Source organism: Lissotriton helveticus, chromosome 3_2 (assembly GCF_964261635.1).
Source record: "Lissotriton helveticus chromosome 3_2, aLisHel1.1, whole genome shotgun sequence".
Taxonomy (NCBI): Eukaryota; Metazoa; Chordata; class Amphibia; order Caudata; family Salamandridae; genus Lissotriton; species Lissotriton helveticus.
The window spans coordinates 252267922-252291742 of NC_136062.1; the positions used below are offsets into that span (position 1 = coordinate 252267922).

General features: G+C 47.1%; 1 protein-coding gene across 4 annotated transcripts in view; it reads right to left on the bottom strand.

The window, feature by feature from the left end:
- The window catches only part of ARID3B (AT-rich interaction domain 3B), a 465486-nt gene that overhangs the window by 369863 nt on the left and 71802 nt on the right, over positions 1 to 23821 (bottom strand). The gene's annotated exons all lie outside the window — the stretch shown is intronic.

Genomic DNA, 23821 nt, shown 5'->3' on the forward strand with positions numbered 1-23821 from the left:
TTACAAACCGTAAAACAGTAATTACAAAATGAGTTTGAACAACAATATACAAAAACAAACCTGTATAAATGAATGAAGTTACGCCAACTGTACCCGATAAATCATAATACATTTATTTTTGTTCAAAACAATAGAATTAAAACGTTGAAACGTGTTTGCACTACCAATATAATCATTGCCCATCCGGTCATCCACATCCTTCCTCCTTCCTCCTGGGTGGTTTTAACTGGGAGTACCGGAGCTGAGCATGGATGTGGTTTAAAACAGCAAATAGTAACAGGCACGTCATTGGTAACACCAAGCCACGCCCCGATATTGCCCAGTACTGTAGCTGGCACAATCGAATAACAAATACTTTAAAGAAAGCAATTTAAAATGACAACAATAAATGCGTAATGTATTGCAACATAGTGATGTTTGAAATAACGTAATTGCAGATCACAGGAGTATCCATCTCACAGAAGGGGGAAGGAAAGTTGAGGCACATCTTTTCGGCGTGGTCTCAAATGAAGCAACAAGCATTTACAATGCAATGGTTTCGCCTTTGGAAAAGTTAGAGCTATTGGCATTGCTCATGACATTTCTTTTTTTTTTGTTTACTTATAAATAAATGGCATTGTTATTTACATTGCCAACAGCCCACACAGCTCTCACAGCCCACACAGCCCACACAGCTCTCACAGCCCTCACAGCCCTCAGTCCTCACAGCTCTCACAGCCCACACAGCTCTCACAGCCCACACAGCTCTCACAGCCCACACAGCTCTCACAGCCCACACAGCTCTCACAGCCCACACAGCTCTCACAGCCCACACAGCTCTCACAGCCCACACAGCTCTCACAGCCCACACAGCTCTCACAGCCCACACAGCTCTCACAGCCCTCACAGCTCTCACAGCTCTCACAGCCCACACAGCTCTCACAGCCCACACAGCTCTCACAGCCCACACAGCTCTCACAGCCCACACAGCTCTCACAGCCCACACAGCTCTCACAGCCCACACAGCTCTCACAGCCCACACAGCTCTCACAGCCCACACAGCTCTCACAGCCCACACAGCTCTCACAGCCCACACAGCTCTCACAGCCCACACAGCTCTCACAGTCCACACAGCTCTCACAGTCCACACAGCTCTCACAGTCCACACAGCTCTCACAGTCCACACAGCTCTCACAGTCCACACAGCTCTCACAGTCCACACAGCTCTCACAGTCCACACAGCTCTCACAGTCCACACAGCTCTCACAGTCCACACAGCTCTCACAGTCCACACAGCTCTCACAGCCCACAATGCAGCAATCACATAACACTACACATGCCTTCACAACACACCAATTAAAGAAAACTCAATCTAAGACGGTTTGTATTGTTCACAAGTCATTCCATGGAAACAACACTGGATATTTAACTTAAGTCTCCATCAACCACAAACCAACTAGGCACCAATGATTAACAATTAAAAGAGGGTTGTTGTCCTAGGCAAATCCAGTGGGTAAAGCTCATTCCTGTGCCAGACACCAATACCTGAATGGTTTGGAGGACTGAATAAAGGGTCACAGTCGTGCCTGATTTAGCAGGAACAAGTTCCATACTCTATGTCAACGAGCTGTGCCAGGTGAAGTAGATTTCTGACCAGATGTTTGCTTTCCCTAGGGAATCCAGTGGGGTGAATTAGGACAGACAGCTAGCCAGTGATGCCTCTGTGGGTTTGAGGTCGAGATCTACAGGATTGCTTCTCTCACTGAGCACCCCTACCCGCGGGATGTGGAAGGGGAGAGTTCACCTCACTCATTTGTTTCTATACTTTATGTTTAATGCTCCAAGACTACAGATGCCCCAACCTTCCAGACCGGGAATTTCCTAGGACAAATCTTGAGTCTCAGGGACGCGACCCCTATCTAAAAGTGAAAAGAGGTTTTCTCTGGGTCAGTCATATTTCTTCTCAATAACATTGCTGTATGTCGCCCATTGGTCCCATTAATAACCACACTTAGGAACGCTTTGTGCAGGTTGAGACACAAGTGCATATTTTGTATTGTAAAAGTGAACGGCACATACACCTCACCTGTTGGGCCTTAGTGTCACGGCTTGGATCACAGACTCACTGTTAGACAGTCTCAAACCACTCCTATACATAGAAATAACCTTCGCATTAGTGAGTTAAACGGTCATCACTGATATATGTTGTGATCTGCAGATCTCGAGTTTGAATCCCAACAGGGCCAAGTTGGCAATCCTTCCTACCCAGGCTGATAAATTGAGTAGAATTAATTTGGAAACCGGTAGCACCTAATAATTACTTCTTTTAGAAAGGGCATGAGAATGGACTCAATAGGCCTACATTAAAAAATATTGTGCAATATGGTTAATAAAGCTTAAGCTTTTGTTCCAAAGCTCTCAAATCTTTCTCGTTCCTTGAGAATTCTGAGATTAAATGTTTTGAGGGCTGCGCGTAGCATATTTATGCGTCCAGAGCGCAGTAGTCCACTTTTACAGAGGCCCACCACAATCACCTGCAAACGCCAGTTAGGCTTAACCCAACCTTACCAGGTATGAGTATGAGCTACTTGGCCTAGTTAATCACTGGGAGATAATAAATATATTCATTGTGTGCCGCTATCTTGACACCTTCTCAATGTAGAATCATATTTAAGGGTTGCGGCAATACGGATGTGTCATATCCTTTTCATGTGTGTGTCATATCTATTTCAACTTTCTGCACTGAACACACCTGTGGCCGACATCTCTCGGGGTTGTCATAAGGATTTTCTGATACTAGACGACTGCCTCTGACAGGCCAGGTGGGTTGAGGCAGCGTCACTCACAGGAAAGGCCAGGGCAACTCACGCGTTGGGAAAATTCTGGATTTCACTATAGCTCGTGACATGTGAGTGGTCTTCCAAGGTCCTGCTGCTTGTTCAGAGTTACAGACCCCTGAGACATTTCTCAGCGACACATAAGGCCACCTCGCCTCACAAAAGTGAGATGCAAGGGTCTGACAACAAAAGTTTACATTTCCATAAACAAGTACACATCCCAGGTTTGAGTCTTGTTGATTAAACTCAATAGATCCCGTTAAGGTGTCAGAGGGACCGGCTGTGGTCCAATTTCTGAGACCAGAGAGGCTGGCAAAGAAGTGCCCCACAATGCTCTGCGAGGTCCCCTCCCAACCTTACCTCCTCGGATCCTCGTGAGGGTTAGCAGCTGCGAGAGCTCCATCCTGCGAACGCGGGCGGCTCCAGGAGCCGGAAGTGTCCTCGTGACACCGGCTCAGTCCACAGACAGGTCAGCAGGAGAACTGGAAGGAATCCAGGCGGGAGAGGAGGCTGCTCCCCCCGTGACAGCTCCCCGAGCTGCCGCCGCTCCTTCTCCCGGCATCTACCGCCTCTGCTTCCACACATGCCGCATCCCCGCCAGCCCAGGGGTGGCATGGGTGCCCGCAGGGTGGATCAATCTCCCGGGACCCTCAGCCCAGGCTCCCGCTCTCTGCCGGCAGAGACAATATCCAGGGAGGGTGCCTCGTGCAAGCTGCTCTCCTTTGCTGCACCCTAGGCACTACACCGGGGCTCCGAGAGAACAACAAACTTGCCAGCCCCATCCCAGATGCCGCACCCCGCCCCCTCCCCTCCTCCCAGCGGCAGCAGAAAGAGAGGAAATGTGCAGGAACTGACTGCACCGCCGAGCTGCCCCGTCCATTGTCATTTCCCGGCCCCCTTTCCTTCCCACAGCCATTGCCTGTAAAGAACAGTTTAAAAGATGTACAAACACTAGTGACTTAGTGAGTACACTCATATTTGTACAAGCAGTTTGTTTATCTTCCTGTGAGTGTGTGGGCGTGGCGGGCAAGGGTGCAAACTTGTGGGGTGCCTTAAAAGTTTTAAACCTGATTTACTTTCCTTCAAACCAAACTTGTACCGGACAAGCCATATTTTCCGATATATTCATCCAGAACAATTCTTTTCAATGAACCTTTCAGGTTGATTTATCATTTCAAAGGCAACAACCCTCAATGCCGACAAGCTGTAACAGCAACCCATGACACACGCAAGCCCCGCCCAGCAGCCACTTCCCTTTCCATGATTAGTGTGCGCAGAGATTTTCAGTACGCTCATAGGCCAGGGCAACTGTCACTCATAAAGACGTCCGGGACAGCCATGAGACGCTTGAGGTGGGAAACCAAAACATAGGTTAAGCCATTGAAAGAATGATTATGTAAATGAACATTTAAACGATAAATCTTAACAAGCACCTACGAGGACATGGGGAGCGGGAGGGGGCGGGACAGCGGGAGGGGGCGGAGGCGGAGAGGCACACTGAGGGGGGCGGGAATGGACAGCGCATCTGACCCGAGCTCCAGAAACAAATCACTTTCAGTGAAAGGGGAGGGAACGGGAAAAAACAAAACTCCGCCCAGGGAAAAAATCTCGGGAACGCCCCCGAATCTGGTCCGGCCTTGACGGACAGATCTCTGTTCCAATGGCTAGCCTCCATTTATGGAGCTAGCCAATGGAACAGAGGGCGTATTCCAAGAGTCCCTTACTGAAGACTAGAGATTTCTCTGGGGGCGGAGCTAACGCTCCGTGCCCCAGGCGAAACCTAAAAAGTGGACCCTCCCCCACACCCCCAATACTGTTCCATGCTTCACGAGGGATGCACTGTTTGATATACACAAAGGGTCCTCGGAATAATCACAGGCCTGTTCAGAGGAGGGATTCCGGCACACAGAGAACAAACAAAACGAACTTAATTGTAACAATGCATTTGTGCCTCACTACAGGGCACAGAAACCTCAAAGAAACCGGATACAGAGCTATAGTAAACCTTTAAATGTCAAGGCGACTTTGAAAGACAGAACCGTAAGTGACCAGGTTTGGATCCCACAATAAGAAGCAAGAGTCATGCGTCCCCAGCTGGTTCCGAATGCTTGTGTGACGGTCAGCCTGGTGATCTGAGGCAACCACTTGAAGATCTTTCACAGCATGCATAGGATGTGGAAGCAGGAGGTGCATGCACAATGCATTGACTTGAGCTGCCATATTCAGCTTGTAGTTTAGAATCAGCCTGAGATTTCTTGCGTGGGCTGTGGGTGTTGGTTCTAGCTCCAACAGCCACTGTGTGGAGTCCCATGGGGAGGTCTCGTTGACAAAGACTAGTTGGTTCTCATACAGACTGCTACCATGGACATGAAGTTGGTTCTGGTGGCATTTGTCCTGCCCGTCAAGGAGAAGAGCTGGGTGTCAGTGTAGGAGAGGACGGTGAGGTCTTGTGATCGGATTATGTTGGAGAAAGGAATCATGTATATGTTGAAAAGGGTGAGGTTGAAGGACAATCCCTGTGGGACTCTGTATATCAGTTTATTGGTCTCTGATGTGAAGGGTGGCAGCCTGACCCTTTGAGTTCCTCCAGTGAAGAAGAAACAGATCCATTTGAGAGCAGGTCCTTGTATGCCAATCTCATGGAGTCTTCCGATGAGCGTGTTATGGGGGACTGTCGAAGATCACAGAGAAGTCTAGTAGGATGAGGTCCACTGTCTCTCCTCAATCTAGGGTGATTCGAATGTCGTCAGTGACGGTGCTAAGTACTGTTTAGGTGCTGTGATTCTTTCTGAATCCTCATTGAGTGCCGTCTAGAAGATGCTGAAGTTTGAGGTGGGTGGGGAGTTTGTTACTGGCAGTCTCAATCAGTTTGGTTGGATAAGGGAGCAGAAAGATGGGTCAGATTCTGTTAAGTAGATTCGGGTCAGCTGTGGGCTTCTTGAGGAGGGCGTGGATTTCTGCAAGTTCCCATTCATCTGGGAAAGTGGCAGACCTGATGGAGCGGATGATGGTGCGGATTGGTGATGGTCCCGGGTTGCAGATATAGTGGGGGCATGGGTCAGTTGGGGCCTGAGTGGATGGTCCACATGACTAAGTGTTGTTTCTAGTGAGAGTTGTCCATTCAGTCAGATGGCGGTCTTCGTTGGTGATGGGTAGGTTAGTGACGAGTTCCCGGGGGTTGGGAGGGTGTGCAATGGGGCTGTAAATGTTTGGGATTTTGCTGTGGAAGAAGTTAGATAGGTTGTCGCAGAGTTGTTGGGAGGCAGCGAGGTTGTTGATAGTGGCTGAGGGCGAAGTGAAATCCTAGACAATCAAGAAGATCTTGCAGCTGTTAGAGATTCCTTCAAAACAGTCCACCTCACCACGAGAAACGCTAAGGCTGCTCGAATTAGGGGCTACAGTGGTTATCTAGGCTTACTTATATATGGAAGAGCATGAGAGGTGTTCAGAGGAAATGTATGAGGCTAAGAAAAGAAGGTAGTACAATACAACAGAATATATTTCGATCACCATGACCATTCAATAAAATGCGCCACCAGATCTGAATTCCTTTCTTGACTCTGTAATTGCTCTGGCTGGAGGATGGCCACCACAGGTACCTGGACGTGCCATTCACAGAGTAGGAGTTTGTGCAGGTCATCAAGGATCTACCCAGAGATAGAGACCCTGGTCTTGACGGACTTACAGCTGTATTCTACAAAGAGTATGTTCCTTTCTTGGCGCAGAAATTCATTAACATGTCTAGGGAAGGACGATTCTCCAATTATACAGAGAGAATCTTGATTTCATTAAAGACAACGGAGGCTGACATTATGCAATAACTTTGTGCAATAACTTTTATTGCTTCCCAGGACATGCAGCCCTTTAAAGTGTAACAAAATACATCATAGAAGAACAACCCATATAGTAACAACAAAGCACCAAGGCAACCAACTATCTTCCTCTTATTTTCTGTCCACGGATAAAGTACAACTTCTTGTCTCTCATGACTTCTGAATTTTATGATATTTAGACAGTTTTTTGTCTGCCTCTGTCATTATTTTACTACCTACACACACGATTTGGACTGTTTAGAGTATTTACATTTTTACTATGTTTATACTATGTCCTTCACACATACGTTTGCCTTTTTATGGTTTATTTTGAACAAGGTAAGTTTCTCTTTTCCTACCTTACAGACACCCTTCCAATTTATGGTTGGGTTCTTTACTCAACTCTTTTCCTTTCTGTATCCCATTTTAAGCTATCCCGATCGGACAGCGTCATCGCCTTTTCTCTCTTCGATCGCCGTTTACCCCATCGGAGCACTGGCTTCACTCTTTCTCCCCTCGGGGCATTGCCTTATTTTTCCGATCTATTTCTCAACATGCCTCGGTGTCTTCAATAGAGACACCGGGTGTACACCAAGCGTCTCCTTCAACAGTCAGACGTGGTCAGCGGTCTGCTTCCGGGTCCCTCCAGCTTACACGGAGGTGACCCGCTTCACCAAAATAAGAGCTCGGTGCTCTTTTTATGACCCGCAAGGTGCAAATTTGAAAGGAAACAGGGCCCAGCTCTCATTCACGCGTCGCGCGTTTCCATGGGGAAGCGCAGCACTCAAGTAACAGCCCTGTCCACATGACTACGTGTTGTTTCTAGTGCGAGTTGTCCATTCAGCCAGATGGCGGTCTTCGATGGTGATGGGTAGATTAGTGACGAGTTCCCGGGGGTTGGGAGGGTGTGCAAAGGGGCTGTAAATGTTTGGGATTTCGCTGTGGAAGAAGTAACAGCCCGGTCTCTGCTATTACTCGAACAACCGCGCAACAATCTCTGGTTGCCCTTTGTACCAGTAATTTCATGTTTATTAATTTAATAAGAGTTTCCACGTTTAGCACTTAATTGAGCAAGAGAGCTTCAATTTTCTGTGACCTAAAAAAAAAAAAAGGGGGGGGGGGAACAATTTCGTTTTTTTTACATATATATTACACTTTGAATACATTATGTCCCAGGAGGACTCTCTCTCTAATAATGAGACCCTCCTTACTCAAGCCTCACTAATGAACCTCTTTGAGAGGCAATGGAAGTCCTCCCTTACAAAAGCTGTGAAAGAAGCACTTAATAAAAGAAAAAGGGACACCCCTGATGAACCAACAGCGCTTTCCTCAGATGATGAGGTGGACACACTCCCCTCTAAGGGCGGTATGGCATATAAAAAAGACTAAGCACGTTGAGCCTCAGAGTATCCCACAGGTACCAGCGACAGGGTTTTATCTATTGGCAGCCTTTGCGCTACAAATGACATGGGTGCACCAAGCGGCACAAAAAGATCGAGCGGCCTTAATGGCGCAAAAAGAACAGTGTTGCCCTGTCCCTGCAAGAGGCACCAATAGTAACTATTCTAAAGCTAGACAAAGACCTGCAGCGATGAGAGTCCTACAGAATGTTATCCGTGATTAATGTGGAGCATAAAATCAGTTTGCCTCTCGACTGCTCCCTCTCATAGCACGACCAGAGCAATCGTGCTTTGTGCTGGGGAAGGAAACGTCTCACAATCTTCATACCTTCTTTGCACTCTAACAAACTATAGAATCCTCAGTCAGCATTGCTGCAATTTTTTGGGATGCCACCATGGCTTTGATTCCCTCGAATGGCCATACCTCTACGCTCTGTTGACCCGGCTGGGTCTCAGTCCCAACTTCATTAGATTAATAGGCCTCCTGCATGAAAAACCTATGGCCTCAGAGTCAATGGGATGATCTTGTCCCATTTCCTGGACTCTCGAGGAACGTGGCAGGGCTGCCCCCTATCGCCATCTTGTTTGCCATCGCGATGGAGTCCTTGCAGCTAGGCTCAAGCAGCATCATTCACATCGTGGCCTGGCTTTCACACCCGTGTGGTGCTGGTGTCGATGTGTGCTGACGATGTCACTTTGTACATAAAAAACCACAGCGATAATTTGGACCGCGTGATGAGGAAATTCACTAGATTTTGTGGGCTTTCTGGGATTAACACCAATTGGGCGAAATCTGTGATCTTTCCACTTACTTCGATGACTGAAGAATTTGTGTCAGAATTTTCCTTTATGGTGGGTTAGTGGACCAATAAAATATTTGGGGGTCTGCCTGAGTTGCAACTTAAACAACCATGTAAAGATTAATTACGGCCAACTGATGGACTGGCTGGAGGATCAGGTGATGACCTGGACGAAGCTTCCACTAGCTATGGCCGGTAGATTAGCTCTTGCAAAGATGATTATGCCACCCAAATTCCTTTATTTGTTCATCAATCTCCCGCTTCAATACCAAAAAATCCCTGTACCCTGGACGTTGGTTAGCATTCATCTAATAGGCATCAAAAAACTGTTTGCTGGAAAAAATTTACTATTTAGATCCAGCCTCCCCCCGCTCTATATGTAGTGAGGTGTATGCGATCTTGTGCCTGACCGTCCAAATCAAACCGTTGTTTGTAACTGCAAGCGGGAGATTCCGGGCAGAACTCAACTCGACACATCCAATGATGTCTGCTCCACTGAGACAGTCCATCCACCCACACTTGAAAGATAAACACAATAAAAAATGTGTGGTGAAAAGGAAGGCACCTCACGGGCGAACAACCCTCGGTGCGCTTGGCAGATGTTACCAATTCCCTTCCCCTTTCTCATCATCGGTCGCCATTTCTTTTCAAAATAAAATGTAGAAAAACAGGTGTCCAAAACAAAACCATCCGTGTAGTGCAAAAGGTCAGGTGCAAGACAAGAAGCTCAAGGAATCGCTCCCTGATGTGACCACAGAAGTGATTAAAATCAGCAGACACACCAATGGTACAACTTTATTACTAGATCTGGTGTGTACTGGTGAAATAAAAAGGCTGGTAGCTTAGTGTCGCATACCAATACCTGTAACCAACATGTTTCACTGCCTTATACACTTTATGGCAGATTCATCAGGGCTCACCACTCTATCACCGCACCAGTGTTGGACATCTTCATTATGGAAACCTCAACCAGCCACGTCCTCTCATACCGGCTGGCAAGGGAAATCTCTCAACCCTACTGTCGATTGTCATATCAATCATACGGGTACTGAACCAGGACCATAAATCATCCCAGGAAACTACACGGATGGTTTTGTTTTGGACACCTGTTTTTCTTCATTTTATTGCTCACCCGTGAGGTGCCTTCCTTTTCACCACACATTTTTAGGTCTCGGCTAGCCGCGCGAAGCGCGTCTCCGCCGAGCCCCTATTGTCGGCATGTGAGCTTCCCAGGAGACAATCCTGGCCGCGCGCATCGCCTTGGAGGCGATTTGAAAGTGGCACGCGCCGACGGGCACGCGCCGTGCTCGGCCTGGCTGTCTCCTGGGAAGCGCACACTCCCCCCTCCCCCCGCTGTACAGAGACACACACACACAGGAGCGAACATACACGCACACACGCGCGCGCACACACACTCACACACACGAGCGCCCCCCAAGGCCCACTTACCGCTAATCCAGTGTGTTCTGTCGCCTCCGCGGGGCTCTCCGGCATGGGAGCCCCGCATCACGCACTGCTCTTGACCAGGAACTCCGTGGGCGCGGGCTTCGCGCACAAGACGGAAGTCCCGCCCCCACGGTAAGTTTCGTTTTGAATGCGCGCGCAGATATTGCAAAATTACAAATGTCGCCAGGAGAGGGTCCGAGATGTGCGTAGGTGTATGGGCGCAGGGCGGGCGGCGGCAGGGTCCCGGACTGCGGGGGTCAAAAGAAAGATATTCGGGAGGGCTGATGGGCTGACGGAGCGTGGACGAAAGTCATGGGGTTATTTGTTTGTGCATTTTTGTGTGGCGCGGACTTTGCCCGGGTGTCAGGGCGCTTCACGAAAGGGGGCAGGGGTGAAATATAATGAGAAACATTGCAAAAGAGCAGATTGCGAAGGCATACGTTACGTTACATAAGGTAGTGGTGACAATTGTGAGCAAGCAAAATACATGAGGTGGTAAAAATTGTGAGCAAGCAATAAATACATGAGGTAGTAAAGGTAATGGTGACAATTGTGGGCGGACGGAATACGTGAGGTAGTAAAAATTGTGAGCGGCCAAAAGTGCATTAGGCGGTAAGGGGTGCACGGGGGGAGGGGGTGGCGGGTGTGCACTTACAGGAGAAAAAGGCTCGAAGGCTCTACGGCTAGACGGTGAGTGCAGTCTCAAGGGGTCGGAGGGGTATAGCAAGGGCTGCTGGCAGAGGGCATAGTGCGGCTACACGCAGAGGACATCCTTGGTGCCGTCTTTTAAATGCTTGTTTATTGTGTAAATGAGAGGACTTTGGGAACAGGTGGTAACTGAGTACTCCCCTACAGTCGTGAGTTCTGTCTCGGAACAGCTGTGCTGAGCTGAGCTGTCCTGCCTGCAAACTTTATCCACACGTCTTTCACAGGTCAATATATACTATTTGTTAAAAAAACGGCATTGCATATATTGTGGTTTCCTTCATATCAGAGTCTCAGCAACACCAAAATGACCCAAAACCATTTTTTACGCCTCCGTGAATCTCCCAGTTGCTGTTCACCTTTTACATGTAATGTTTTTTTTTCGAATTCCATATCCCTTTCCGATATTAATTGATGTCGAGGACATACAAGAGTTGTCGCTCTAGTATATTTTTTCTCGTGTGGCTTTGACTCCTTGTCAGCCCCCTTATTACCCCCATCTCCGTGTTCCTTGGGTGTTAGAGCTCCTATAGCACTAACACTACGGGGACAAGTCACGCTTTTGCCTGTTTTGCATTTTATATTTAGTGTGTAGGATAGCTCAATGAGTTAATGTACATGCTGCAGAAACTTGTTTGCAACCTGTAACTAGCCACGAGCTGGAAACCAAAAGCAAGTGAAACCAATGAGTAACAATCATAAGGTTCAATAAAAATAAAAATGTTCATTTACAGACAGTGCTGAGTCCACAAGACGGGGAGTCAAGCACTACATAAAATCTATTTTGATATGTTTTTATTTTTTGTCACAATTTCCTAAATTGCACCCATGGCCTAGGCGAGTGTCTTATTTCCACACCCATTTCTAAGGGGTGAGCGTTTGAGATGTAGAAGTTTCTATTTTTTGTCCTTTTTGTGCGGATGACTGACCCCCGCACCCCCATGGCCCCCTCAGATGTTAACAGTGCGTGCCTCTACTGACGCTTTCTAGATCACCTGCTGAACTTTTTTTAATGGACTATGGTGCTTTCTTTCTTTCCTCAAGTAATGCCTGCACAGATGGTCTCCACTCCTTCACCCCTCCCAAACTCGGGAGGTTTTTATACCAATTGCAAATTCAAGAAAAAAATTAAATTCAAAGCATTGTCATTTACAATGCCAGTAACTCAAACTTTAATGCTGCGAGACCTATTGCATTGCAAATGCTTGTTTATTGTGTTTATCTTTCAAGTGTGGGTGGATGGACTGTCTCAGTGGAGCAGACATCATTGGATGTGTCGAGTTGAATTCTGCCCGGAATCTCCTGCTTGCAGTTACAAACAACGGTTTGATTTGGACTGTCAGGCACAAGATAGCTTACACCTCACTACATATAGAGAGGGGGGGACGCTGGATCTAAATAGTACATTTTTTCCAGCAAACAGTTTTTTGATGCCTATTAGATGAATGCTAACCAACGTCTAGGTTACAGAGATTTTTTTGGCATTGAGGTCTGTTGAGTGGAGGGCTTTCCCAGAGGTACCCTTATTTCCCTCTTGGCTCCTTTGTGTATTACATCAATTTCCCCCTGCCAATCCCCCCGTTATTAGGCATCAACTCAGATCATATATGGTGGCGCTTGCTTGGGCGAGGCATCAGCCACAGATTACTTGCGAGGTTCCCGTACTTTCCTTAAAGCAGGGCAGGCTGGGTGTGCCAGATATGGACCTCTATTACTACAGTGCACACGGCGCAATTTACATTTCACTGGTTATACCACTCACAATTAATGTCCCACAGGGCCATAACATGATCGTGCTGACCAGTTCCCTCTCCGGATGGCATTGTATCGGACTCTGCGGCACCCAAGAGAAACACTTGATACAGTTGGTTGCATGATGTGGACATGGCATGAAATCCCGGAAGCAGGCTGGCCTGGAGGATTTGTTGTCCCTTCAGTTCCCCTGCTTGGTCACCCAGCTCTGCCCATTACGCAGGATGCAGGTACATGCTACAGACTGTGAAAATTACAACTTACTACTATGGGGGACATATATCCAGGGGTCTACTTTATTACCCCCGCAGCAGGTCCTGCATGATAGCTGCATCATGTTAGACAGGTTTGCATACTATTATCTGCGAGCGGCGGTGGAAGCGCTGCATGCGTCCTTCCCGGCAGCGTCCCGAACATCCCAGATGCTTTAAGAGTTCCTGGTGAATCCCTCTCAGCGCTCGTTACCAGGTAATATGCTGGAACACAGGAGACGGCATAGGTGAGGGTTCCTGGAGACCATCAGGCGTGGGTAGATGCCTTGGCAGTGCAGTCACAGAGGCTCAGTGGCGGTTATGCGGCACTCCGGCTCGGGCGCTTCTGCCCATCTATAGGCTACGCTTGGTGCACTTCAATAACATTCACAGACTTTATAGCAGCCCTGAGTGGCTATACAGGCTGGGTTGATCCCCACTACGTCAGATGCTCTGAGTCATACACCAACTTCCTTCATCTGGCTGAGTTGGTCGGTTCTGCCATACAGTCTTTAACGCTACTGAGGAGATCACTGACTGGAGGGTACACCCCCCGTTAGCGATGCTGGAATATGTTAAGGAGATACCCCTCATAGCTGCGGAAACTGTCCACCCAGCTACTCCTGCTGCAAAAACGAAGGGTGGCAATTGACTGGGGCCACTGCCCGGTCCAGAGACTGGCTTAAGGATGCTGCGTATTGCAAAAATAACCGGACAGCCTATCGGGACCTGATGCCAGCCGGGTCGTGCCCCAAGATTTTTAGTCGCCTTTAGAATCATATTTACAACTGCGCCATCAGGTGGAAGTGGAGGCCATTGTGCCTCGCCCTCCGGATGCAGAGTAGCGCTTGATATGAACCCCTGTCAAAAGCCTCCTCAGATGCAGACGGCTTGAGTTCTGGCACATCGATTGTCAGTTGCTCAATCATATCGGGGCAAATGGAGCAATCAGACTGACAGCTCCTGTCGCCTCTCCTTTTCCTTGTGGCTTTACCCAGATACCCCCTTCTGCCCTCCCCTGCATTACCTCATTTGTGTTTTTTTCCCTTTTCTTTATACCATGATTCTCCTTTGATTTGTTTCTTGTTAACTCCTGAGTATTGCACAGTCATCGTTTGACAGTACTAATGGTGTCGCAGCTCAATGTACAGTTTTCGCTTGGGCAATTTGCTATCTTATTTGGTTTTTCTGTATAACTGTTTAAAAATGTCAACAAAAAGAGATAAAAACAAAGTATATACATTTCGAACGCATTTCTAGAATATTAAAGTTACACATGACCAGGAAGGAACTCTCGGCAGTGGGACACACGTTATCAGTATTGGGTGCATATCTCGGTGTCAAATGTTGAAATAACACTTCAAGCGTGGTTACAAGAGCATATGTGAAGCACACAAGCCATTAGATAAGAGTAATAAAACAAAACGTTTTTAAATAACTACAGCATAGAATATATACAATTTCTGCCTTGGATTGGGGGAGGGAGGAGAGACCCGATAGGTAGTACAAACACTTGGAGAGACTATACATACTTAAGGGACTGTTACACAACTATCTGTGACGGACAGTCAAAAAGGAGGCTATCTGAATCCTTAAGTGGGAAAATGTGTAAACATCCTCTTAGTAGGACCACAAATGCTATCACGTTATTATTTAATATGTTAACTGCTTTCCTTATAGCCAAGTCTACACAGTATATTCTGACTCTTGGGATTAGTTTTTAAGTCATGAAAATTGCGGTCCAAAAACCCTTCAATGTCCACAGAGGTATCCTTAAGGTTACATGTCTGGTTACTGGCGTGTGGATTCGCTGAACTGCTATTTGCATTTGTGCAGGTGTGTAACAACTATTTCTGCTTTGGTGAGAAACTGTCAGTGTTGACAGCCCTTGTTACAGTTTTGTTAAAGTTTGAGGAGCCCTGGCCCACAACCCTTTACTTCCTGCTGGTCGTACAGGTAATGCTTTAAAACCTGCACAGGTATTTAGACCGATTGACCCCTTTCCCCACCCAATGGCCTTAATATTTAAGTTAGGGTTGTGGAATTCAAATCGCCTAATACTCTTAATATTATTTGTAGACAAGTTTTCATGTTTATTTTGTCCAGTAGACAAGTAGGTTCCCACCTCCTGAAGTACAAATCCATGGCTAACAGCTTACAGAACTAATAGTACAGTTGTGGGAAAGAACTTCTATCTCTATGGAAAGATTTATATTCAATTATACAAGTGGTTTACAATTGTATATATGGTTCATGAATGCAAATGTTTTACTATTAGGGTAAGCACTAGAAGAAAATGCATTGAGCTGTTAACTCAGCTTGTACGGACAGTGGTTAAACAAGTATACACATTGCAAACTTTAACAAGTTGAGGCTACTTGTAATGAGTATATGCAAAAAACTGAAGCATGAAAACACAATTGTACAAAAGTTCAACATGAAAAATATTATTATGCAACTTTAAAATCAATTTCTAAGGCATCATTTAATCAAACAGGTTTAGCACATGCACATGTTTAAGAGACATCTGTAAAATGGAGAATGACTGCACAACCATTATGGGCATCAAGAAATAATTTAGGGTCCACATTTTCAAGATTTATGGCTGTCAGGAATTCACAATAGTTTAGCAGACTTGGAAACCGTGCTCCTAGAAAACATTGGTCAACTCCATTTTTGCATAAACAATTACACTGGGGTATATTAGGTCTGTACCTGAAATTCCGCTTGCGGAGTTTTTCCTACTCCACACAGCACGCGTAGGTTACGAAAAACTCAGCATAGCATTTTTCCCCGCTCATGCTTGCCAACATTAAGTTGGCAAGCGCATGTGAGAAAAATTTAGCTCAAGACCAACTCCCGGTGAGATTTCTCAACACGGGCAGTCGTGGATGGCCGCTATTGCTTGCGTGAAGAAACCTTCCGCTCGCGTTGAGGAAGCTGCTGTTCGAGTAGAACGTACTTGAGCCGCAGAAAGAAGCAGCGCCCTCTTGCACTGCGTAGTGTCGTTTGTGACAATTTTCCAGCACGGGGGAAACACCCAGAGATAAAAACCAGCGCGAACAACATTACCTAAAACACTCCACCGCTTGCAGAACTCCGCAGTAGTTTTTTTGTCACTTTGCAGCGTTACGCATAGCAGAACTCCGTCCAGGCAAAGTGTAGATTTGCTCAAGCAAAAAATTCATAGCGATAAATTCATTTGAGAAACTCTCTCTCCAAGGGGAAATTTTTCTCCCTCATGGAGAAACACCTTTCCCTACACACCTTCCCGTTCCCACCCTGTAGAAAGTGTTACTCCTGCACTGGTCACTGCTAAATGTCTGCCATATTTCAGTGTGGGAAGAGACTGAGTATGAGCTAGTAAATACCCCTCAGCACATACATTTGCGAGTGTGCACAAATTGACAGGCATTTCAGCTCAGGAACAAGTGCATCTGCTTACTACCAGCCCCATGAGTAGATCTGTATAAAAGTGTGAACAATAGAACCATGCTAGAATCTAAATCCTGCTATAATAGGAGCTCAGGCATAATCATAAACCTAACTAAATAAGAACGCTCCTATAATTTGTTTCCTCAAAGCACAGCATCAAAAGAGGAGGCTGGAATAATTTTGTTTTATGTTATGGTAAATGAATTTGTTACGCGCACGGCTACTCATGAGTGCAGTGCGAAGAATCGAGTCCCTTGGACAAGAAGATATTTTGTAAAAACAAATGTTTTTGTTTTCAGATTACTGAAAAATAGACTGTGCAGGCCTTAATCTTAATCTTTCTGATCTGACACGGATTATTAAGCACTTGCCATAATGCCTCCACATAGCTAAAATGTTTTAAAGACAGATTTGTACAGCACTACTAATACAAGATCAGAGGAGGTCTGGCAGAGAGAAAGCTGTGTCAGACATGTAATTCTTTGCACTGTCTAGCAAAACCTATGAGGAGAAATGCAAAACGCCGAAGGGCCCAGGAGTAAAGTAGCCATAGCCAGTGATTAACTGGGCATATCAGAACAGGAGGAGCTCTCTAAAGAGTGGTAAGAGATAGTGGGAGCAGAAGGGAGCAAGCGGTCAGATCGGAAGCATCTCAGAAGCTACTCAAGGTAGTAGAAAAGCAGATGGGCCATGCCACAGCTGGTTTGTCAGGTGTCACCTAGTGCAGAAGAGCTGTGTGCTATTTTGGTCCCGGTGCAAAGCGCTGGTAAGGAGTCGAGTGAGGTGTGATGGAAGTCCGGAGGAAGCCGGGAACCAGGACAAACCAGTTTAACAGTTACACTGGAAAACCAATGTAAATCACACTGGAAAACCAATGTAAATCACACTGGAAAACCAATGTAAATCGCACATATTATCTGCAGATATGAATAGAGCCTACTTTGGGTACACCAACGACTCAGTACAGTTTCAATGTCAGACGAGGTAATAAGCCCCCCCAACACAAAAGAAATGCTTCATCATAGCGTAATAAAAAAAACGACACAAGTAAAATATAGAGTACACAGAACAGGACCCAGACAGACAAAACCCAATTGAGGAGCATCTAATGTCACCAAGAGCGGCATTAAGCTCTTCTTTATAGACAATAAGGACAGAATCAGTTCACTCAAAAATGAAGTGAAGTGGGGGGCTACAGGAAAGTAGCAAAGATGTGTCAGACCTGGGTGACCAGGGGAAATACCTTGAAACACAGTTGGCAAGCATTCACTGGAACAAGAACATCTTAGGACCAGAATCCCATTGCTTGATAAGAAAGTTATACTACAGACGGAGGAAGACCTGGAAAACAGATCCAGAAGAAAATGTTAGAATCAGAGGAGCCTCAAAGGGAGCAAAGAGGAAGAAAAATTATATGTAGAACCTCTTCAGCCCAATTCTAGAAAGAGGGGGTGAATGGCCGGGAATGGTGGATTAATGCATCCTCTGCAGCGGCCTGTGCTCGTCCTCATGGTCACAGGTTCAAATCCCAGTGGGTCCACTAAGCTTTTCATCCATCGGAGGTCGATAAAATGACTACCATTGAGTATTATTTTCATGTCACCCTTTTACCACTGTTTCTCTAAAATGTGTTCATCCGAGGAAACGCTGGGCCCCAAAAGTCATTATAACGCATTCATATTGTTGAACATCCATCTTTATAGCTGATTCTCTCAAATTGATATATATGGCACCGTAGCAAACATCGATGCGGGTCAGCCCAGAAAACAATGGGCTTTAAAAACATATTTTACTTCATTTTTGTTTTTCCAAATTAAACATTGTTTTTTGTAAATCGTGCTTACTAAAAACCTCTCCGAAAAATTGAGTAACCTCACACCTCGTAAATCTCTCTCCCTCTATTGCGCAATCCACTACTTTAGAAAAACTCGCCTTATCTCACTGCCCCTGAACAATGGTGAATCTTGCAAGTAGCTTCTTCCTGTCACTCGCCAGCAGCCAAATCATATTCAGAGGTCAGCTGAGGGGCACTCTCATTGTGCCAAGTCCTTCCCTGTGGCGTGGCTCCAGACCACAGCCATACTCAAAAAATCCTGCTTAACATCCTGGCTGCTCCTTCAACTAAATGCAACGCATTAACATGCGTTATTTTTCCCTCGTTCAAAAAAGAAGTGGTCCGCTGCTAAAACTAAATAACGACGAGACAGCCTTTGTGTTTTTAGATTATTGCAGAGACCGATTCACTCATCTCTGACATAATTACTAACCCATTTGAAGTATGTGTATATCACCCGCTACAAGTATTTTTAGCCACCCCCTGAAGTACAATTTCATTACTGTACCTCTGCATTGTGATTTTTAGAGAACCAAACCTGGGAGTCATGGAATATTTACAATCGAATGATAGGGAGTTATTAACGATTTTGATATTCCCCAAAAATAAATCTTACTATGTAAGAAAGAGGGGGAAACTACGAGAGATCTCTCGCCCGCAGGGTGACGGTCTTCGAGAAAATGAGGTCTGACTAAACGACGGCAACAGGCGAGGTTCCATCTTGCTCCTCTTTTTATCTGTGGCATAATTCAGGCTTTGCTTGGAGTGCATCCTGAATGCGGCACCTGTGATTCAAATCTAAGGCGACTATCCGAGAGCTGACTGAACTCCACGATCTGGTCTGTGCGGGATTTACAGAGGCAGTTTAAAGGTTTTTAAGGTAAACACGACTGTGAGCCTCCTCAACCCGCACACCTAAATACCCCAATGAAACACCTCAGCTCCACCACCCCGCCCCCACAGCCTCACGCTGCAGTCTCCTGGAAGGTACAGTAGCGGACCTAGCAGCTCACAAGTAATGGACCAAACCAAAGCATCCTTTCTTCAGGCCCCTTTCTAACGCCCCCCCTGTCCACCCCCACGCATTCAAGTTTCAGAAGCCCCGCTCGCTGTGCCAGAGGCTAAAGCGATCAGCAGCCGCAGCTCAGACATGGCGGACATGATCATCAGGTTGTGATAATATTACAAATCGCAGCAGTGACCCCCAACCCCCGCCACCCCCCTACTAACCCCCAGGAGGCGGCAGGGAATGAGAAATGTCACGCGATGCATGGCGTAAGTGGTGGGATTCGCTAACCTAAAAGTTTATGATGCCCAGTCTGATTGGAGGAAGTCGTGATGAATCATTCTGCAGGGGACGCCAATTCACGCGACACGTCCAGGGCACGCTTTGCTCCAAAGTGCGTCTCCACCCCCGGAGAGGGGGGACGTTATGGGGGCACAAAAACACCTAATGGGGAGGCGTTGAGTTTGGGCTGGTGGGATATTCACGCAATGAGGTGAAGGAAGGAAAAAACTTTGGGGGGGGTGTGGAGCACAATGCAGCTAATAAGGAAGTTGAGGGTGCGAATTTGGCGTTTAATCCTCTTGCAAAAAACACAGAATGCAAGGACAGTTATAAGACTCGGTGAAATCACGCCAGCAAAACAGCTCAAAGAAAGACCGGGTTAGTCGGCTCTTTTTTATGCGCTTTCGGGTCGCCATGTGCAGAAGAAATGCAGGACACGGACCTCAGCGAGGAAAGAGGGACAGCAACATTACACACAGCAGAGGACATTAGTATGCATACCATCCGGGGGGGTTATGACAGTGGAACACCCTCCCCGCGTTTTGGGAACACGGCGGTTTTGCATTTTCCTAAACGCACGTACGGTTGGAACTGAAAGCTTGTTTTCGCAGGGAAATCTAAGTGTCGCCTAAAACGAACGGGAGGGAGGTACGGGTAAAAAAGACTGCAGCAAAACCGGGCTTTCTGACACACACACTGTGCTGACACCAATGTCACCCCCAACCCCGATAAATGCGGGGACGGGCACACGGACAGCGGGGGGGGGGGGGGGGGAACAGGCTCATGGACAGCGGGAGGGGGGACGGGCTCACGGACAGCGGGAGGGGGGACGGGACGGGCACACGAACAGCAGGAGGGGGGGCGGGGACGGGCTCACGGACAGCGGGAGGGGGGCGGGAACTGGAGTAAAATATGCCGCTTACCTGCTAGCAACTCTTGGAAAGTGAAATCGCGCAGCCCACCCCTGCAAGGCACACGTTGGAAATTAAACCAACATGCGATACAAAAAAAAAAAACAACCGCCGCATGACGCACGAAAATGGGCGGGATGAGTAAAAAAAATAATCACCGGAACGCCCACGAATCTGCTCGGGGAATGAGTGACGCCTCTCTCTTCCAATGGCTAGCCTCCATTTATGGAGCTAGCCAATGGAAGACAGGCGGAACAGCCACCACATACTATTCTCAAAAGATTTCGCCTGCGCGAAACGCTGCTGCGCAGCTGTTCGCCAGGCGAAACCTAAAAAGCAGATAACTAAAAAGCAAACAAATCTAAGTGAAATAAAGCCAAACAATGGGAAGGATCTAGGCCCACTGTAAGCTGATAATAGGTTTTTCCGCCAATAAGACAGCACGAGCTGTCCAGCAGGCGAGATGTAAAAACCACCAATGCAGACTGCAAATGCGGACTCTGAAAGGAAATCAACTACAACACATTATTGAAACACTCCTATATCAAGTAAGAATCTCATATAACAGGCATCAACACAAAGTCTACTTTTGACAATTCTATTTCCTTTGAATCACTTGAACAGTGAACCCTTCGAGTGACACAGATGAAGTTTACAATAGAAAATGCAACTATGCTATATGTGAATTTAAATGAATTTATCATGTGTTACCAAAGGTTTAAGCAGACTGCAGTAAGGAAACAAGCATTGAAAATGCAATAGGTTTCGCCTTTCAGTTAAAGCCATTTGCTTTGCTAATGGTATTGCATAGCAAAGTAAATAGCTTTAACTTATGAAAGGCGAGAGCTATTGTTAAAAAGGTCAGGCTACCAATCAGAATAAGAGATCCTTAAGTATTGCCCGGCGGTGTCGCCTCTTAAACCCACAAGATATTAACCAATGAAGAGGCAGGCGCTGGAGACTGGAAGGCAGGAAACAAGGGTTTTATTCTCTCCGGAGGAGAACACATCAGTTCGGACAGCAAGTATCGTCACGAGGTGCTCTAACCGCATCTCAGAGGCCTGGCCTCTTATACACAGTTAAATGAATTTTATTGCAGGTAACAGTCTTGTAATGCTTTGAAGTATGAAAGGACATCCTCTGAATCTCCCCTACAGGCCCGTTCCCACACACATTTACAGTTGAAGTCCCCACCCCGGTCACAACAGGTGATGATTATCGCGCAGCTGGACATTCCGCCGATTCACGGAATGTGGGGGTTTGATCGGATCTCTTAGGGTGGGGGCTTTGATCAACTCGGGGGTCCTTTGATGAGGGAAGCTTTCTACTGTACGGGGAGGGGCAATAAACAGTATCGGTAGAGCTAGGTGTCGGCCTGGGAAAGAGGAAGACAAACGGGCACACAGGAAAGGGGGTTTGTATCAAAGGGCCTGGGACCATGAAAGGAATGAAGGGAGGTGTCGCGCTGGGAACAGGATGGGGTTCTGAGGCAGAGTCGCGCTGAAGAGGGGTTTATGACTCAGGGCATGTGAGAGCGGGGGGGTTGTCAGCGTGCGGGGGAATGCTTGCGAGGTAGAGAGAGAGAGAGAGACGCGCTGGCTATCAGCGAGGGGCAAGGAGGCCATGGTGCTCAAAATGGCTGCCGCTTACGTGCACGAATGGGTTCAAGGAGAGCAAGATGGCGCCGATAATGTTGACGTTTGCAGCTTAACTTTTAACAGTCGTCCCTTTTCAACATATCTAGCCAACTTGTCTATTCAATGTCAATCTTCATCAAATTCCTAACCTCGACATCATATAATGCTCCCATGCGTTCGTTTCCAAAGTCCACAGTCTTAGGGCAAATACATTGTGCACATAATGAACACAGGGGTGGCAGACATTGGATTCCTAAGCATAGACCGCATATTACAACTATAGGAATCAGGATAATGGTGAACAGTCTCCAGCCCCAGTTCTTAACAGTGTTCCAGAACCAACCATCAAGCGACCATTCTTCCTGTTCCTGGTGGACTTCTGAAGAGAGTCTGTGAAGATGTTCGATGGCTTTGTACACTGAGGGCGAGTTGTCCGGTATGTATGTACAGCAGCTGGACCCAATAATGCGGCATGCTCCACCACGGTCCGCAAGAACCACATCTAGGACAAGGCGGTTTTGGAGGGCCACCAAGCGGACCGCTTGAAGTTCGGCGGTGTTGTTAGCAAAGATACCAGCTGTGATGTTCATTGTCGTCTCAACTGCCTGAGTCAGATGTCGGATGGCACGACTGTTCGCCATCGGGCCCCAGAGGGGAACAAGTCCCTTCATAGCATCGAGGAACTGTGCTCCTGTCGAGTCGGCTTGCTCAATGTCCTTGGCTCGTTTTTGTCTATGATGATTCGCCGGGGCCACATAAGTTGGAGGAAGGATGAAAGAGATGAAACAAGTGCCCCCCCAGCCTTTGGGGAGCCAGGTGTAGGCCTTTGTGCCGCAGACGAAATACATGTTCGGGGACGACACAAAGGAAGGTGGATCCGTAGAGTCCAAAGTTCTGGTAAAACGGCAAGCACTGCGGCCCACCAGCTGTGTCCCATGTCCTTCTATGCACATGTGGCCGGTAACGTTGATGACTGACAGGGCCACAGTCAGAGTGGCAGCCGTGCGTTTCCGCAGGTAGGAGAAGGTGGGTCTGGTTGGATTGTTGAACACCTGCATTTCAATTCGTTCTTTAGCAGGGATGTCCATGTGGATTGAGTCGTTGGAAGTCTGCGGGCAGAAGTGTGTCTTTGTTTTGTTTCGCCAGACCCCGTGGTAGAAATGCGCTAGGGTTTTGCCGGAGGTGGCATTGTCCTTATAGCTTTCTTGCAGGAGGATCAGCCAAGCAAGGCAGGAGCCATGAACTGAGAAGGGTGAGGGGATGAATGGTATCGAGTGTCCAGCGGCGTGGGGTAGCAACCCACAGATCCAACAGTTGGTGGCATTGGTGGCGAGATTGTGTTGGTGAAGGAGCTGTACGAAAGAGTTATTCCAAAACTCCTTTCGTCTCTCTCTGAGTTGAGGAGAGCGCGAAATCAGATAATGTTCCTTCATGGTGGTAGGCTGAGCAGTGGTCAGGAATGTTTCGTGAGCAGGTGCATTTTCTTCCACAATCCAGAATGTGGTCATGAGGAGAAGGCAGAAAAGGATTGCGATGAAGAGTGCAATTGTCTTTGAGCTATGGAGTCTGTCTGTCCTTGGGTATCTGTAGTGGGTATTTCCTGTTGCCTCCATCATCTTCTTATTTGGCGCTTCCATCATCTTCTTATCTGGCGCTTCCATCATCTTCATTTTCAAGGTGCTCGGTAGTGGGCAGAACCACAGACTTAGTTTAGCTTCTCTCCAGGTAACCCTT